At 39.7% G+C, this 18,722-nt stretch overlaps 1 long non-coding RNA gene across 2 annotated transcripts in view; it reads right to left on the bottom strand.

Moving 5' to 3' along the window:
• LOC135314799 (uncharacterized) overlaps positions 1-282 on the bottom strand; it is a 32,045-nt gene extending 31,763 nt beyond the window's left edge. For both annotated transcript variants that reach the window (XR_010374292.1, XR_010374293.1), the window contains exon 1: positions 189-282. This is a non-coding gene — a long non-coding RNA (uncharacterized LOC135314799). The remainder of the gene's footprint in view (positions 1-188) is intronic.
• Positions 283-18,722: the final 18,440 nt, after the last annotated feature.

The raw sequence follows: 18,722 nt of genomic DNA, 5'->3' as shown, positions 1-18,722 counted from the left end.
CCTCAGGCAATGAGAGACTACCTGGCAGGCTCTCACTGAGTTATCAGTTACATATTTTTTTCATTTAATTCTAATTTTACTTCCCACTTCTACTTTGCCCCATAATTTCTTATTGCTGAGGTGGGCACTTACAGAGAAAAGCAGTACTGCTATTAAAAGAATCAATACTTACATTGCACAATACTTACACTGCTTCATTCTGTTTGCATCCTGTGCCCTTCATCTGTGAGGAATAGTGATCAATTATGAAGATCTGTCAGGTTAGTTATTACATGAGATCATTTATTCTGTTAAGAGAATAAAGCAAAGTCAGCAAGCCAAGAACATACTAAGTCAACTACAGTTTCAAAGCCTACAGTTACAGCCTGTGAGAAAGACAAGTAATTTCCTATGTTCGAAACACAGAGCTTAAGAGCAAAGGGACAACTCTCTTCAGCCCAACCACAAAAGAAATATAAGCAAGAATTAGAACATATAGCTTGAAAAGCTCTGCATGCTTCTTCTAGCAGTGTTTTTGCCTAAAGGCTTTCCCCTAAAGCCCTCCCCTCCATCATAAGAACAGTCAACTAGAACAGCACATATCAGATCCTTTTTATACTGGACCAAGAGAATTAATTATTTTCCATAGCTGGCCTGATTCAGGTTCTCTGGGAATTACAATTAGGGCATGCACCTGTGGTCTTCTCTTGCCTCTCTAAGACAACGTCAACTTGAATTTACCAAAACTAGCAGATGCCCAAGTGCACTGTAACAGGTAAAAAGAAAAGTAGCAAATACGAGCAGAATACAGCTTCCAGATCTCTAAGAACTTGTTACTAGTGTGATTAAGCTCTAGTATTGTAACTGAATGGGTCAGACACTTAATCATTAAACTTGCAAACATTCAGCTGCTGACTAGCAAGGGTCTACTTACATACATACGTATGCCCAATCCAGGCAAGGGTAAGGTCAAAGACAGAAATTGTTTCTTGAGGTTTTATGGTTTTGCTTTTCTTCACAAGATAAAAAACAAAGAAAAGAGCAGAATTCCTTATAGTGATTTTCAACTAATGCTTTGAAGGGGAATTGCTGAATATTTAAACTTTTCCTCACAGTGGGAATTCTGATATTTGTAGCCATTGCCAAGAAAGGATCTTTTACTACTAAACTGAAACTGAAAGTGAACATACTGCAGAGTCCGGGAGAGATGCCAGAACTGTGAGTTCTCTGCCTAGCTATAGAACAGGTATAGTGCAAGTACAACATGTTCAAGATATTTTCTATCCTCAGCAAATGTCTCATCCTAATTTGGAAAGGACTATGTTGAGGGTAAAGAGTTTTTTCATTCTGCACTTCCATTCAGCAGTGATTTCAGGAGCTCATTATTGCCAACATCTGAGATTCAGATCCTAAATAAGCTTAAGCACCTATTATGTATTGCATGGCATGCCAGCTGAAAGCCATGTACCTCGGAAGGTCTGAACCCAAACTCCACTATAAGAGGAACCAGCCCTAGAGGCTGAATTTTCTCTTACTCCTCAGTTACAGGAAACCCAGGTGGAGACTAGTTCAGACTTGTGTTCAGATCTTATAACACAAATAATAGATATGACTCTGAGAACTTGAAGAAGAGCTTAACCCTAGGTACTAAAACCAGTAAGGTTTAAGCTACTTCTATCTTCAAAATCTTAGATAAGTGTGCTGGTTTGGGCTGGGATAGAGTTCATTTTCTTCATGGCAGCTAGTATGGAGTTGGGTTTTGGATTTGTGCTGGAAAAAGTGTTGATAATACAGGGATGTTTCCTTACTGCTGAGCAGGGCTTAAACAGAGTCAAGGTGTTTCTGCTCTACATCCCACGCCACGAGTGAGTGGGCTGGGGTTCACAAGGAGTTGGGAGGGGGGACAGCTGATCCCAACTGACCCCAGGGACATCCCACAACATATGGTGTCATGCTCAGCATATAGAGCTGGGGGACAGAGAACTAGCTCAACGACAGAACTCAGAGGGTCGTGATCAACAGAGCAGAGCCTGGTTGGAGCCCTTTAACTAGTGGTGTTCCCCAGGGGTCTGTGCTGGGTCCAGTCCTGTTCAACATATTCATCAATGACCTGGGCAAAGGGACAGAGTGTAACCTTAGCCAGTTCGCTGATGATACCAAGCTGGGAGGAGTGGCTGATGCACCAGAAGGCTGTGCTGCCATTCAGTGAGACCTGGACAGGCTGGAGAGCTGGGCCAAGGGGAACCTCATGGAATTCAACAAGAACAAGTGCAAGGTCCTGCACCTGGGGAGGAACAACCCCACGCACCAGTACAGGCTGGGGGCTGACCTGCTGGAAAGCAGCTCTGGTGAGAAGGCCCTGGGAGTGCTGGTGGACAGCAAGTTGACCATGAGCCAGCACCGTGCCCTTGTGGCCAAGAAGGCCAACGGTATCCTGGGGTGCATTGAAAGGAGTGTGGCCAGCAGGTCGAGGGAGGTCATCCTCCCCCTCTGCCTGCCCTAGTGAGACCACATTTGGAGTGCTGTGTCCAGTTTTGGGCCCCTGAGTTTAAGAAGGACAGGGAACTGCTTGAGCAAGTCCAGCAGAGAGCTACCAAGATGATGAGGGGACTGGAACATCTCCCTTATGAGGAAAGGCTGAGAGACATGGGTTTGTTCAGCCTGGAGAAGAGAAGACTGAGTGGGGATTTCATCAATACCTATAAATATCTAAAGGGTGGGTGTCAGAATGATGTGACTAGGCTCTTTTCAATAGTGCCCAAGGACAGGACAAGGGGCAATGGGCACAAGTTGGAACACAGGAAGTTCCACCTCAATATGAGAAAAAACTCCTGTCCTGTGCGGGTGCCAGAGCAGGGGCACAGGCTGCCCAGAGAGGCTGTGGAGTCCCTTCCCTGGAGACATTCACACCCTACCTGGACGTGGTCCTGTGCCCCTGCTCTGGGTGTGCCTGCTCAGGCAGCGGGGTTGGATGAGATGATTTCCAGAGGTTCCTTCCAACCCCCGCCATGCTGTGATTCTGTGAAGAAGAAGGAATGGGAGAAGTGTTTGGAGTGATGCTGTTTGTCTTCCCAAGTCACCGTTTGGCGTGATGGAGCCCTGCTTTCCTGGAGATGGCTGATCACCTGCCTTCCCATCGGAAGGAGTGAATGAATTCCTTGTTTTGCTGGCTTGCATACATGGCTTTTGCTTTCCTGATTGAACTGTCTTTATCTCAACCCATGAATTTTCTCACTTTCACCCTTCCAATTCTCTTCCCCCATCCCAGCGCAGGGGAGTGAGCTGTGTGGCGCTTAGTTGTTGGCTGGGGTTAAACCACAACAATGAGCTATCTAGGCTTTTCTCTGTTTTAATGCTTTGCGGGACTCAAGGCAGAAACTATGGTTTTAGACCACGTAGACTCAATCCTCCTTCTAGCTTAGCATGCTCCTGGCTAAACCTACACAGTGTAGTCTCTGCTATTTCCAGGGCCAAACTTTCTTCTCAGTACAGATTTAACCTCTACAGAATGCACTGGAGATTTTCCAGACGTATTGGTAAGAATGCATTTAAAGCGGAACTTTTGTTTCTTGTTATTCTCCCATATATCTCATGTACAGCTTTCTTTTAAAATGTGAACAATCTTAAAATATGTGTTCGCATATATGAAACCAGAGTTTGCATCCTACTCTGAATATGGCCCGATGACATTTGTGTCACTGAGCCTGTTCTGAGTCTGCTGATATGTTACACAAGCAATGACAAGCTGCAAAGAAACAATTTAGAAGAAAAGAAAAGCAATTCTAAATGTGTTATGCTTATCTACATTTGTAATTCCAGTCATGGATCCTATCTGTTTGTAAATTTCAAAGCAAAATATCTCTGAACTTAAGTCAGTATGGATATGCTAATCCTTTTCTTGCTGCATAAAATTAGACACATACCAGGCAACTGTGAACTGATTAAAAGAGTCTCTCCAGAAAAATAAAAGAAGATAGGTCTTGTTATAAACTTGGTTCCTGGCTCTTGACAGAGGTAAGAATGTAAGGTGCATTGAGATGCTTATGAGATTCCTGCTGACTATTATGAGAACTTTAAGAAGTAGTTACATGCTGAAAAGTGACTCTGAATAAATAGTATTGTTAAGTTCCAAATTTATTTTCTCTCAAAGTCTTACAGAATAAATTTGCCCACTTTACAGGTAAAGATATGTTTTTTCTTGCTGACAGCCCTGCAAACGCTGAAAGTCACAGCTGTGTTCTCCTTGACTTGTGCATTCCACTACTGCTCTTCTGAAGTGATGCCTTAGTTAAAACTCTATTGTTAATTTAAGAGAGGAAAAAATCATCCAAACTACTTCCCTACCACTCTGTTGATTCTACAGGACTAAAAAGTATAAAAAGACCCTGGGAATTTTTTCTTTTTATATGGCAAAAACAGGCACGCAGGGAACAGATCTAATGAATCTAATGATCTAATGAAGGGATCACTGCATGTGGCTCCATTTTTGACCTGACAGAAAGAAGGAACACTGGGACATGCAGGTGCAAGCAATGACCTGTAAGTCTTCTGAACTCAAAAGAGTTTTCTTGCATCCTTTGGCAGCCCACCTTCCAGTCTAGGTTGCTTATGCAAAGATTAAGGAATAAATCCCTGCAAAGTTAAACAACACTTGCATTCTGACCAGGAAAAAATGTCCTGTTTGTGTCCGGTTCAAGTTAGAGGTAAAGGTGCAATCTTCCTTACACATACTACTACTGTGACTGGATGAATAGTAAATTTAGAGTGCACCAAGTTAAGTCATGGCCCAGAGCCAGCAGATGAAGGTAGCTTATGTACCATGTTCAGCTCCTTTGCTCAGAGATGGGAGCTGGCAGTTTCATTAGTGTCACCCAGTACAGCTGTGCTGCTCAGAACAGAAAGTGAATAGCCAGAGCTTACTTCCACGCCGTGTCTTTTGTTGGGTTGTGTGGAGTCTCCTCTCATGTTGATACAAATGTGTTTACCGCATATGAAGAGCTGTGCCGAGTGCCTCTATGCTGTTCTTACCCTGACAGATTCCTCTACGAAGACAAGTGTTTACAACTGTGATGGCTGCAGTTGCTGTGGGCAAAGAAGTAAATCTTCAGACATTTTTGCTGCTGCTCTGAAGTCTTCCCTAACTCTAATGGAACTCCTCTCTGGAAAACCTCTCACTTCAGCCACATACATGAAGACAATTGGCCTCATGATGTACTGGGAAACTGTGCAACCTGCAGTACATTTAGCCATTTAGCTTCAGATATAAATCCTTTAACAGGCCTTGAATATAAAACACAAGCAGTGCACATCCTAAGATTACTATAAAGCTATAACCATAGCTAAGGGGGCACACAAATCACTCTGAGATTTGATTTCTGTGAATCATAAAGATTCACCATAAAAATCTAGTTATGAGCATCGTTAAAAAAATGAGCTTCAGAGCATGAAATGTTAGACGTTTGCAATCTTTTAAGAAAAATAGTGTCTTGCTCAAGATCAGGTTTTAAATCATCTTGTGTAAGTTGACTGAATGCTAACTTCTGGCATGCAGGTCAAGGAGAACTGCAAAAATGTTGGAAAAGTGTGTTTTAAAAGTGTAATGTAAAACACCCAGTACTAGGATGTCACAGTCTGCTGTTCTCAGAAAGGGATTAGGGTCACATTTTGAAAGACGTTTAATTTCTAAAGATGTAGATAAATGCCTATTGACAGTTTTGAAAATCTTTAGTATCTCACTCTTGTGAAAATCCTTTAAATCTGGAAATACTCAGCTGTTTTGAAAATTCCAGGAGGTACTGAGCATGACAAGTGCCCAAATGACTAATCATCAGTGCCTTCAAATGGCTGGCAAAAGAATATCTAGAACAGGCCCCTTACACAATTAAAGAAATAGATAAATAGATGACAAAATGAAATGGGATATTTAACATTGCGCTGTTTATGTTTATTTTGTTAGGATAGGTCATGTTATGTCATCGGAGTTGACTGCAGTCAGCTGTAAAATCAGTATGAGATAAAAATCACGCCCAATATGAATATGTAAAAAACCTAGAAACATTTCTTGTTTGTAAACAGCTAGGATGTCATCATTCAGCTTGGGTTGGGGATTTCAGGATTTTGAATAAGAAATGAGCAGAGTCCTTTACTGGATTTCGTCAGCATGTTCCCAGCAAAATCTTTTCCAGTGGTGCACATGAGCTCCTGTATGAACACAGGATGGAAGCACCTGTGAGAGAACTGGAAGCTGTACTTCATATGGATCACTTTGGGACTCTTGAGTCTTCTGGGTTTTTCCTTCAAACCACCCCCGAAATGGCAGCAAGATGAATATGATGCATGGTTTGAAAAAAGTGCATTTACCTGCTGATCTGGGCTTGAAACTTTCAGGAAGGGTAAAGAACTTTTCTGAAAAACTATTGTGAGTTTGAAGATAATTTTAAAAATCTAGAAAATTATCCTATTATGTTTAGAGCTTTCAGAGGAAGTCTGGATATTATCAAGTAAAACCCCAGCTCTGATGGACCATTTTCATCTACAGATCTCAAAGAAGTCTACGTAAGAGAATTACGTCATCATCCTTTTTTATAGATGGGAAAAATGAAGCATAGGAAAACAATATGACACAGGAAATCCAAAATTTGAACACATAGCATCCCACAAATGGTAACTTTATCCACTAAATCACTATATACTTTCCAGGAAATGAGGAAATAGGTTGGTAAATGAGTAAATCTGCAGTATTTGATGCCTGTCTGGTAATAACAATGAACACCATTTAAATACCAACCAAACATGATTTTAAAGGTCTCATTTTCAAAGAAACTTAATATTCCTGTTGATTGCTTTTACTTAGAATTGCAACTAGCCAGTATGTTATTAGATCAGGTCTAATGAGTTACCTAAACAGTGATACAGGGTCATAATTTTCAGCACCCACCTAGCAAACTGCTTGTAGCCTGTCTACTCATAGATATTTTTTCTCTGGCAGGGGGGCAGTAGTTATTTTCTCCCTACTTTCATAGAGAGGGCTGATCTGAATCCACACTCCCTCACAGTCTGGGACTGTTTGCATTAAGAATTTGTTTCAGACATAAGGGAAGAATTTGGACCTAGTATTTTTTTCCCATTTCAACTTGTAAATTTCCCTGGAAATTGGAAAGCCTTGGAATATTTCCATGGAAAATTACAATTATTTACTTCTTTCCCATTCTCTGAAGCACATCTAAGTCTCATGAACCAGACACACTCCAAATTGTTCATGCCATTCTACAACAATGCTGTTTTGATCTTACACTGCCATGTTTATTCATTTTATTTATATTGGCCCATTGTTAAGCAAAGCATTTTAAACTCCCTGAGAAGCTGTCAGCTGCAGGAAAACTGGGATTAGATCAAAATGCCCATATGGCAACAGCAGCATCCTCTTTGGAGTATGACTAGAGATGTGGAGAGCAAACTAAAGATCTCTGTGCTCCCCCCATCCCCTTTGTGTGGAAATGAATATTCAAAGCAGTGCTTCTTCGTAAAGGTCCTAGATAACTGACCCAACCAAAATCAAGGATTGCAAAATGCCTTTTTTTTTTTTTTTTTTCACAGATATATGGTCTTCTCAGGTTCAGATCTGGCACTGTCTCTTTGAAACATGCATTTGTTGTTCAGTTTTACAAATGGAACCTTCTCCATACATTCTGAATTAACACCAGAAGGCAATAATGGGTGAGATATTAAGAATTTCTGAGCCTGAGAATATTTGAGATGGGTGGTCTTCATTTGTTAACAGTTGTTAAGCAAAATTCATAATTTGGAAAGGACTTTTGCTGGCATAAGAAAGAGGATGAAAAAGCTTCACAGAAGACTGGAAATGAAAAATCGGTTGCTTTCACATTGCTGTGATATTCTTAAAGTGAAAAACTCCTTTGGGAAGGATATCTCCATACAAGGAAGGGGTGTCTCTTTAAAATAAATAATAAGGGACATTTTAAGATCCCTGAATTTAATTTGTATCTTGGTAAAGCACTGACAGAGAAAAAGCTCTTGGAATGGAAAGGAGAGAAGAGGAAAAAGTGAAAACAGAAGAAAAAGGGAAAAGAATGGGGGAAAGAGAAGAGGAAAACGAAAAAATTTATAGAGGTAGGTAGAATTCAAAAATATCATCTCTTCATTAAAGGTATGTTACCTGCACAGCCTGAAGACTGTACTTACCCTTACTGTCAAATCTCTCTGTAAGTTTTACCTTAAAGCTAGTTAATCTGTAAACTGACAGAGTTTGGCAAGGGAAGGGAGGAAGGGTTTGGTTTGCTTCTCTTTGCTCTTGACTCAAATTTATCACCTGTTCATATAGTGTCTTGGACCATACATTATTTTTAACAACTTTGTGTACCCAGGTTGCTATAAGTAAAGGATATTGTCTAAAGCTTGGACATTGTATGGTTCTCGAAAATAAAACAAAAATCTTTGCATCTTACTTCTTTCAGGTCTCAATAAATTCAAGGTACCTGGATGGCTTTTTGTCTTGAATTTACAGCTCTGATGATTAACATCTTCAGGGTGCATTCAGACAGCAAGAAAAGGTTTTGCTTCAAAAAAGCTTTCTTTTAGGAACGTCAAGTGCAAAATTAATGATTCAGTATTCAGTCTGGAAGAGACATAAGTGTGAAGTGAACCTTTAATGGTCTGTAAGAGGGAGTGACTGCTTAGAAGAGTTTTTATAGCACTGCACTTTCTGCTACTTCAGTAATAATAATAACAACAGTAACAATAATAATGCCTACCTCTTCACTTCCCATCAGCAGAACGCAAGTAATTACATTCCCTTCTTATCTTAAAGCACGTGTTACCAAAGAAAGGAATGTGATAATGTCCTATATGTTTTCTACTATCTTTGTTTTTAAGCAACATATCAGGCCCAGTTTTGTCTCTTCTGCTGAGGCAGGATGCAGAGAAGAACCAAATACAGATAAAACTCTTTTTGAGCACCCACATTTTAGACTGATCACTATAATTTCCTTAAAGTTGAGGTGGGGATCATGCCATGGCCACACAGAATGTCTGGCTCCTTTGAGCAGAAAAAGAATATGTTACATTTAAAAGCCCCACCATTTCTGCTTTCAGCTCTATAGCACGGGACTAGCATGAGGCCACATTAGTGTGGTATGCTATTGATGGTTGATGCTACCTATTGGTCAAGCCAGGCAGTTTAAAAACAGAAGATTAAGAAAAGGAATTAAAGAGAAGTCTTAAAATGCTCATCAGTCTGAGGCGGCTTAATTTTTTTTCTCCTACAGCCAATAGGAAATTATTGTGCCACATGAAATTAGATCACGTCATGACAGCTGTGAAGCTAGAGAACAATTCATGGAGATTGCTCAGAACAGACTCTCAGAACAGAACAGTTTTCATGTCGTGTTTAATGAGCGTTTTGGTTAAAAAATTTGTTATGATGCACTTCATTTCCAGTATAAGATAAATATGGCTTCTGTGTTTTTGAGCCTCTCCAAGATAATTACTGAGATTCAATTGTTCCTACTTTATGTACCTATGTTCCATAGGTCTACATTCACTTTGTCTTTGGCAGGGTATGAAAGAGGACAATAAGGATATTCACTTAGGTCAGGTTTCCCTGAAGAGATCTTACCTCTCATACTGCTCTTCTGTTCTTTCTGCTAATCCAAACGTAAAGATGAAGAGTAACAATTCATTTCAGCTATATATTATTAATTTTAAGCAGTCTAATTTTTCTTTCAGCCGCTTTATATTACCCACATGTAATGACCCTTGCCCACATAAATCAGCCAGGAAGATTTAATTCGCTTACTGATGATGAACCCAGTTCTGTTCATTTCCAGCCTCTTCCTGCAAAACTGAACATAATGCTCAGTTTTTTCTTAGTCTTCCTGAAGAAGTAATGCATAACTAAACCCTTCACTGAAACTTGGAAAATCGCCCTTCAACTCCTAAATGCTGACTATTAACTGCAGGAATTTTAAGTGTTTCGCTCTATTGTATTTAGCTCTACTATGCTAGATTATCCTTGAGTTTTGCACTGTCCATTTTCATTGAATGAGGTGATAATTAAACACATGCAGTCTATAGAACAGAAAGTGTTATTCAAAACTAACCAGCAAAGGTCACAGAATAAATACATTGACAACTTGCTAAGAAAGGAGCTTATCCAAAGTCTTGAATTGGTGTTATTTCAAATCCCAAGACACAAGAGAGTTTTTATTCCCTCTCAATTCCTTTGTTGTTTGGGGATTTCTATGTATTGCTTAGCTTTAATTTCTGTCAAAGCCATTCAATCACCTCTGTTGACTGCTTGGTAAAATTCCCTTCTACACTTGGGTCAGTATGTACTGAAGAAGAAGGTTATCTGGACTATTAAACCTTTGACTTCTTGTCTTTTGAAGAGATCATTTTGCATTTTGCTATGGCAGAGCTGTAATTAGATCTGTTAATTAAGGACAGAATGAACTTTTTAAGAACTCTAAACCCCTTTGCATTTTTGATAAGTTTGCTTAGGTTGCTACTGACCTTCGTGCAGGGTTTGCCACTGCTTATTAATTGTTAAATTTTAATTAGGCATGCTGATGAATGTGCTAGCCTTTGCAATAAACAAAAGGTAGCTTCATTTATAATCGGATATTTACCAGTGTACAGTGAAATTATCTGCTTTCAGAACACAGTTAATTTAACACATTTTGATAACAGTAATTGGTGGTATATAAAACCCCAACCCAAACAGATAAATATAATGAGTCCCTGGTTTGGAGATTGGATTACCAGTGCAAACTGAACTGGGACACTGGATCTTAAAAACATTCCACAGGCACTTGAACTAAATGACACTAACAGCTAGTCAGCTATTAATTGTATTTTTACTGAAATTCATTCAAAATATGTTTCCCAGAGAAGAATCAACCCTTCTTAGAGAAAGAGCTGGTCAGACTGGGGAGATAGAGAAGTAAGGGGATGAAGAAGAGGATCGCGTTTCACACCTAAGGGAAATGAAGATTTGCAGCATTAGCAAGCAACCTGCATTTTTCTTTGCCAGTAATAAATATGTGGCCCATGCTTGTGCCTGTGTGACCCATCCAGGAACTCCACAGACTGACCCACCGAGAAGGTTGTGAAGCAAAATAATGGGAATCTGTCCCAAACTCCCTTTAAATCAAAGGGTACCAGGAATCAAAATAATTCTTTCAGATTGACCAGTAGCCCGATATCTGAACGAAATAGCAAGTTATCTATCCTGTTTGGTTACTCTAGTAGAATTAGTAACCATACTGTTTAAAATGGACCTCCTGCCACTCTCACCTCTTGCCTTTGTGAAGGATTGTCAGAGAATCTTCTCATGAAGAATGACATTTAATTAGCCATGTCCATTACCATGAAGACAGAGTTAACAATCACCAGCTTCTGACACAACATGCTCATGCATGTAACTTTATCCCCAGTTCCAGTGCCATAACCCTAAACTATGCAGCAAACTGTGAAAATAATAGAGACAGTGACTGAAGTCCTGGTTCCGGTAGAGGCAAGTGGCAAGTCACCCATAATTTCTACACAGTCCCTGCCAAACTTCAGATATCAACAGCCAAATGGTCTATGCTGCTTTTATCAGGACCCACCACATACATACTGAAATGCTACTGCAGCTGGTACCGACTTTCCAGCTGTTCCACTGTTTGCCTTGAAGAAAGAGCACATACATAAGATTCACTTTTTGATGGGAAATTTATTAAGTATCTCTTCCCAAGGACTGTGTAATTAGATAATTATCACGTTGCCTGTATTATTACTGATGAAATGCTACCTAAATTTCATTAGGGATGGTCCAAACAGGTTTTGAAAGCTGATGAAGTGCACTGCTCAGAACTGTGTCTGTAGTGCCAGGGGTTCCCTGTCCTCTGACCATCTCAAAGCATGTGGTCACTGCTGTTTGGTTTGATGCCAGTTCTTCAAGTGTCAAGTGCTGCTTTCAAGATTCACTCTGCAAGCAGCAAGGCTGATGACTGACTTGCCAGGGTGATTTCAGGCAGTCATGAAAGTACTACTTTTCAAAGGCTGGTGCTTTGGGAGCATTCTACCATACTGTGGGAATATTTTGTTAGTGGTACACCTAGCTGCTAACTGGGCTTACAGTGAGAATTCAGAGACAGTAGGCAAAATAATTTTCTGGGTATTAATAAGTATGTCTTCCTAGAAAATGTGTTTCAACAGACCCCTTATGTGGGACTCAGTGACGTGTTTGATTCCTGACATTGAAAAAGAGACCTAAGCCAATTTTCAGAGAGTGTTCAAGTAACCTGTATGCTGTTAACCCTCTTCTAGCCACAGATGTTCCTGGCAAGTCTGAGAATCAATTCTTTTTCTTTTGGAATCAGGTATGATTGCACATGCCTGGCTTCACTTTTCTCTACAATGAAAAAGCAAGAGAAATATCTGAAAGCCTTTCCCCTTACAGACATAAAAATGACATTACAGCTTCAGCACAGGGTGAGGCATGCTTCATCTGATACTTCAAGACACAGGCTAATGCATCTTATGCAGTGCTGTGTTGATTTAAGTGAAGACCAACACCCTAGAAATACAATTGTTACTGCAACAGAAAATGGGGCATGAAATAGAGGCTGCATATCAGCCTTTTTAATAATGATCTCCTCGGAGCTGTATTAACGAGCTGGAAGCCAGGAATTATGGTTGAGCAGAATTTCTTCCCCTTGAACTTAGAATAGCAGCAGGACATGAAGGAGCTGTAATAGAATGTTATTTTACAAGAAGTAAATAATGTAATAGAGTCTATAAGGATGTCAGCAGGAGAGTTAGAACTGTCATAGCATAATCCTGACTTGAGCAGCAATGTGTGAAAAAGTAGCCTGCAGCAGTTTTTCCAGTACTTCAATAATTTCTGCCTTCTCACTGATCTTTGTTTACCCTACTTACCTTGTCAAAAAAATGTTTTACCTTATGTTAAAATGCAAGTTAAAAGAGGAAAATGTATTCCCAGAAATCCCAACTTTTCAAGCATACACATTTTCTTTTCTTCTTGAGTTGTTGCTGTGGAAAAGATGGAAGAATTGTATTCTCCTCACCTAAAAATTATGAAGAGTAGTAAAATCATAAATAAAAAGAAGCCTGTGTCTTTGTTGCTTCTTTTTTCCTTCGGACTAATGAATAATTCAAAAAATTGGCAGTATTACATTTCACATCCTTGTGATATGATGGCAGTTTTTCCAATGAGTCCTCAAATGTAAGCTCAGGAGGGTCATGAAACTACATGGCTATCATTATTGGAATACAACAACATCTTCCAAGATACTGCAGCACCTTTATATCATTATTGACGCAAGGTAGAAAGGACAAGCTTGCAACTAAATAAAATGCTAAGTAGCACACTGAAGTTACAAAAAAAGGGGAGGGGAGTTGAGTCTCTTTTTTGTCACATCTCTTTTCATATGACATCTATTTAAATTATCTTAAACTGTTACTACAGGAATGTAGTAAAGACGGGGGGACAAACTAAACCGAACTTTCAGGATGGCTTTGCTCCTGCCTTGGTATCGTGCAAAGAATTCCGAGTATGTACCCCCAGAAGAACGCTCTCACAAGCCTTCCCTGGCACAAATTCAATCTGACTTTCCACAGGATCTAGACAACTCTACGTTTCTTTAGAAAAATGTTGCTTCTATTGTTACTTCGCTAACTGGTGCTTTTGCAGAACCCAAGATCCTATGCAATTCTCTCATCCCATCCTAGTCATAGCCTCAGGAATACTATGCTGTGCTCTTAATTCAAATTGTATTGGCTTCTCTAAGTTTGAGACAGACCTTTAACATCAGTTTGGTATAATGTGTTTGTATGGAGTATTTGTCTTGGTTTTAAGGAAATACATTAAAAACCTTTCACTGAGGATGTGAGATATTGCATTGTCCTTGAAATTGTGTTAGGTCCCTCAAAGCCATTTAATCTCAATTAAAGCAGAGCATACAAGATAAGGTGCTGTGAAGATGCATTAAAGCGTGTTATAGTGCCAAGCCTCCATGCACTTTGACACATCCTAAAAGCACTGTGGCATTGGTTTAAAGGTACGGTTCAAAAATCTCCTTGCGACCCATTATCCATGGATCATTAGCATAATTCAGAACTATTACAGTGTATTGTGCCAACGCATGCTAACAGGAACTGTTAATGTATGAAGTCTTGACATGATAGATTGTAATGCCTCTGGCTCTGTCATGTCAGTGGAAGTTTATGCATTAAATAAAACACACCAGGGGATTAGATAGCTAAGAGATTGGAAATGCACTATAAAGCCTTTTAATTCAAAATCACCATTTGTAATCTATGCTGGAACTGCAAAGTACAACCAAAAGTTTGACCTCAGATGGACGGTCAGAAATTTATTTGAAATTTGTGTTCTCAGTATAGTCCTTCTACCACAGGACAGCATCCTTCATACTGTTCCTACTGGGCTCCTAAGGACTGCTGGCAAACCGAAGCCCAGGCTACCCTCACAGCTGAGTGAGCACGAGACATTTCAGGGTGACATGAGCAAGCTTATGCTGCCATTGATTTTGCTGCACTAATTCAGAGGATAAACAGAGGACTCAATTCTCCAGAGTTATCAATCTGGCACCTTTCATGCACATTTAGATTGGCATGAGCTTTTGTTTTCTTGTTTTCTTTTTTTTCCCTTCCTAATTACACATTAAGTGCAGCAGTGTTAACAGATGTCACTAGAATATAATTCCCAAGGATTTCAAGAGCAAATAACACTAGGAAAAATTTTATTCACAAAAAACTGTTTAGCTATCATGATCATTGAAAATAAACTACATTAGTTTCTTAAATGCCTAGTTCAAATACAGTTTTTAGAGTTCTTTTGCTGTAAGATTTTGCCAAAGTTGCCAGCAAACAGCGTTGAATGACAACCACACAGGAAGAAGATGGTGCAACAGTGAGAATTCACCAGCCACAAAGATGAAAGGCATTGGGCCATGGTTTTTACAGTAGTCTAACCACCACACCTATAATATGGTATGTATCACGAAATCCTGCTGTGGCAGAAAATGTACTTATATTTGTAACATGCTAAAAAATACCACGAGTACGTCATATCCTGGCTCTATTTCCTACTTGCTTTTTGGGCTTAGAAAACCATTTTTGTATTTCTGTACTCCTTCATTTGTTAACAGGGATTTTTTTGAAGCAGCTCCCCTACTACATAAGTCTGTTGTTAATAAATTTACAGTTGGTTTGACCGATAAATTTTTTAAAAATAATTACATAGGAACCTGAAGTAATTAATACACCAGAATGCCTATTTAGATTCCTACAAAATAATGATCTCAGAAGCACAGAGTTCCCACAGCTTCCGAAGAAGGCGGTGAAAGCTGCAAAGGTTAAGCCTCTCTGTAAGCAGAGCTGTTTTAATACATCTGCCCACATGGGGACATACACACTAAAACTGATGCCCACGAATTTTATAACCTTAGGCATAATAATAACAACTCATTAGTAGTTAAACTTCTTTTTGAAGTTCATTACCACTGGCTCTTTTATTTTACACTAATACAGATCAGTAATTTTTAATACGCATCTATTTTGGATGTGGCAAAGCATCTCACAAACAGATCAGCACACTTCCACAAAAATACTCAACACAGACTCTCTTTGTAGTTCATGTACAAGGACCGTATGTTTGTTTAATGCTACCCAGGTCTACTGCCAAAAGTAACACTGATAAAAGTATAAGAAAAATCTGTGAAAATTGATTTCTGTGTAGGATGGGAATATCCCTGACCCTTATCAGAAACTCTGTTGTTCATCTTCTACTAGACCACAGCCCCTGGAGCTATATTGGCACATCAAGGTCAGTCAGGTCTCTTCTGCACGTCCTGAGCTGGCTGGCTGTGAAGGAGGTCTAGCCTGGAAGCCACACAGCCAGGCCAGTGAACAGCCAGCTGAAACCTGACCAGAAAGAAACCAGCTTGTCTGGCCAGCTCAAAGCATGGGAAAGCAGATGTGTATCTGTCTGCAACTGATCACAGCTTTTTTTAAACTTTTTTCCCTCCAACTATACCCTTGGACTTTGGGATGAGATCTGCTCATTTTGCCCTTTCTGAGTATCGTTTCAGGAAGTTACTACCCCACTTGAAGAAAGCCCATTAGGACCCTTCCAATTAAGATTTGCCCACAAGACCTCAAGTCTCCAACACCAAAATAGAAACTGGCCAACACCCACCGCAGAACAACTTCAACTGTGTGCTAACGCTCCTTCTAATCCATGCCAGAGAAAAAGCAGTTCCAGCAAAACACATAAAAATTTTGCACTTTTACCCTTACACTAGTGTATTCTCCTCACTTAGTCTGTTGTTTAGAATGTGAGCAGAATCTGCTTTTTATCTTATTAGTGACCTGGTTCAGGCACAGGTTTCCAATGCTTCTGGAACGATTTCAGTGATGACCTGTAGATGGAGTTATTAACCCACCAGAAGCATCTGACAGAGGAAAAGGAAAAGGCCTTCAACACATTCTTCTCCAAAACATTTCTAATCTCTGCAATTATTTGTTCATTTACTAAAAATAGTATATTTAAAGGCATGGAATGGCAGAAGGCTGGAGTTATTGGGGCATATGACAGATATGACAGATACCTAGTTTGTAAATGCCGTGTGACTTCTTGTCCTTATACCACCATCCACCTCCAAGCATGCTTAACAGATTCTAGACCTCCAGAAAAATAATAAAAGACATAATTAAACAGGAAAAGAACAGGAGAGATCTCAAGATAAAAAAAAAACAACTCACAAATAGCCCAATTTGCTTGATTACATTTCATTTTAGGAGCAGCAATAGCTCCTTACTGTTCCCCAGCTATCAGTTAACATCACAGCTCACTCTCTTTGTGTTTCAGCCTTGTTTTGAGCTGAACTTCCCTGCTTTTTGAACTTGGGAAATCGTCAAACACCTGCTCAGTAACATCACCATTGGGCTAATACAAACAAAACCATCTTCACTTTCCAAGATGTGACAATTGCTTATTGAAAATATTAGGATGACATCCTCTTTCTTTGTAATAGAACATCTTCTCTCCATTGTTATAATACTTGCACATTTCTAAGGAAGCAGAAGACCCAGTCAGCAGCGGGTTAAGAAAATCCCCTGGAACTGCATCATAAGCAAATTTTATTCCTGTTCAGTGATTTATTTAAATGCAGTTATCTCTGAAGGATAAGAAACCAACCCTTAGGGTACTCTCAGAAGCAGGGAGTTAGGGCACAAGGGGATTTTTCACCCTCAGATCAAATTAACTGACTTAATTCTAAAATGGGGGTGGTCAACTGGGGTGGTCAACCAAGCACTTGTTCAAGACTACAGAACATGACTAGCAGAGGAACTCTGCTGACCTCAAGTTTTTTTGGGTAATCTGAAACCTCAGTTGTGGGAGCAAGGGAAGTAGCAGAGACTACTAGGGCTGAAAACAAACAGCCAGTCCCAAGCAGCATCCTGGAGAGCTGTTTGCTTTTAAGACACTTTTCACCTCCTCCTCCTCCTCTATCCATTTTACAAGGGGTTTGGTATGCATTTTCTTATCACTCTCAGCAATATGAAGCTATCAAGATACAGTTTGTGCAGTTAGGAAAGCCAGCCTAATCTCTTCTAGCCAGCTGTTCTCAGCAACTGAATGCCGAGGCAAACATGGGAGCATCTTCTTGCATGAGAAGATCCACAACAGAACCTCTAGAGCAAAGGGGACACAACAGCCAAGGCACCACTGGGGACACTTCTCTGTGTTTGTAAGGCCCTTGTACTCTGACACAGAGCACATCTGTCACAGGGCCTGAAGGCAAACTGGCTTGAGGGGTCCTTTCCTTCAGCTAGACCTCCTCTGCTCTCTCCCTCTCACCTTAGTGTAATAAACAAGGGCCAAGAGAAACAATTTGTTTTGAGGTCAATATTACTTGGATACTTTCAATACTCACATAGATTTTTCTTTATGTTTTCTGAACGTGAAAGAACATGTTGTTCACCCTAATATGACTTTTTTCTGTACGCATATATGCCCCTATTCATACTTCCATTGTTTTCTTAATACCAGTCCTTTCATTCACACCAGAGCACCACAGGAGGTGGGCTAATTCTGAAAACTGCCAACACAGACGTTCATTATTGTCAGTCAGAGCAAGGTGGTCCTAGTAACTTCCATGTAAGCCTATATATCAGTTACATATGCAAATTTTCTTATGCAGATAATGCTACAAGATAAATTGCACAGAGAAAGTTGTTCACATTTACAGGCGGTATGATGATCATGCCTTTTAGCTATCTATCTACCATTTAAAAATAAAGCGATTTGAGAAATGTTTGTTATAATCCTTATGATACTGCAATTATTTGAACTGAAAAAATTCCACACCTAGCAACACAATAATTTGATATCTTGCTAAAAGAAACGAGCCATAGTAATGTATTCATGTTAAGATTCTGCATTAAATGGAAGAACTACTTGCAAAGATGTATGTCTGATTCTCTGTTACCCTAGGGCCACTTTAGACTACTCTGAATACACAGCCTTAGATCATCAGTGCTGTTTATGCAGTATAGCAGAAATGGGATTTCTGGCTAATATTTATATACTTGAGAATGCATAGCTGTTTTTTTATGTATTGTATTAAAAACACCCTGGAAATGCTAAATGAGATTTAATAGAACTGATGATCTGGTTATGCTGAGTACTTTTG

This window comes from Phalacrocorax carbo, chromosome 8, assembly GCF_963921805.1.
Source record: "Phalacrocorax carbo chromosome 8, bPhaCar2.1, whole genome shotgun sequence".
Lineage (NCBI taxonomy): Eukaryota > Metazoa > Chordata > Aves > Suliformes > Phalacrocoracidae > Phalacrocorax > Phalacrocorax carbo.
The sequence above is the reverse complement of the archived record's forward strand: the minus strand, read 5'-3'. Positions and strand labels throughout refer to the sequence as shown.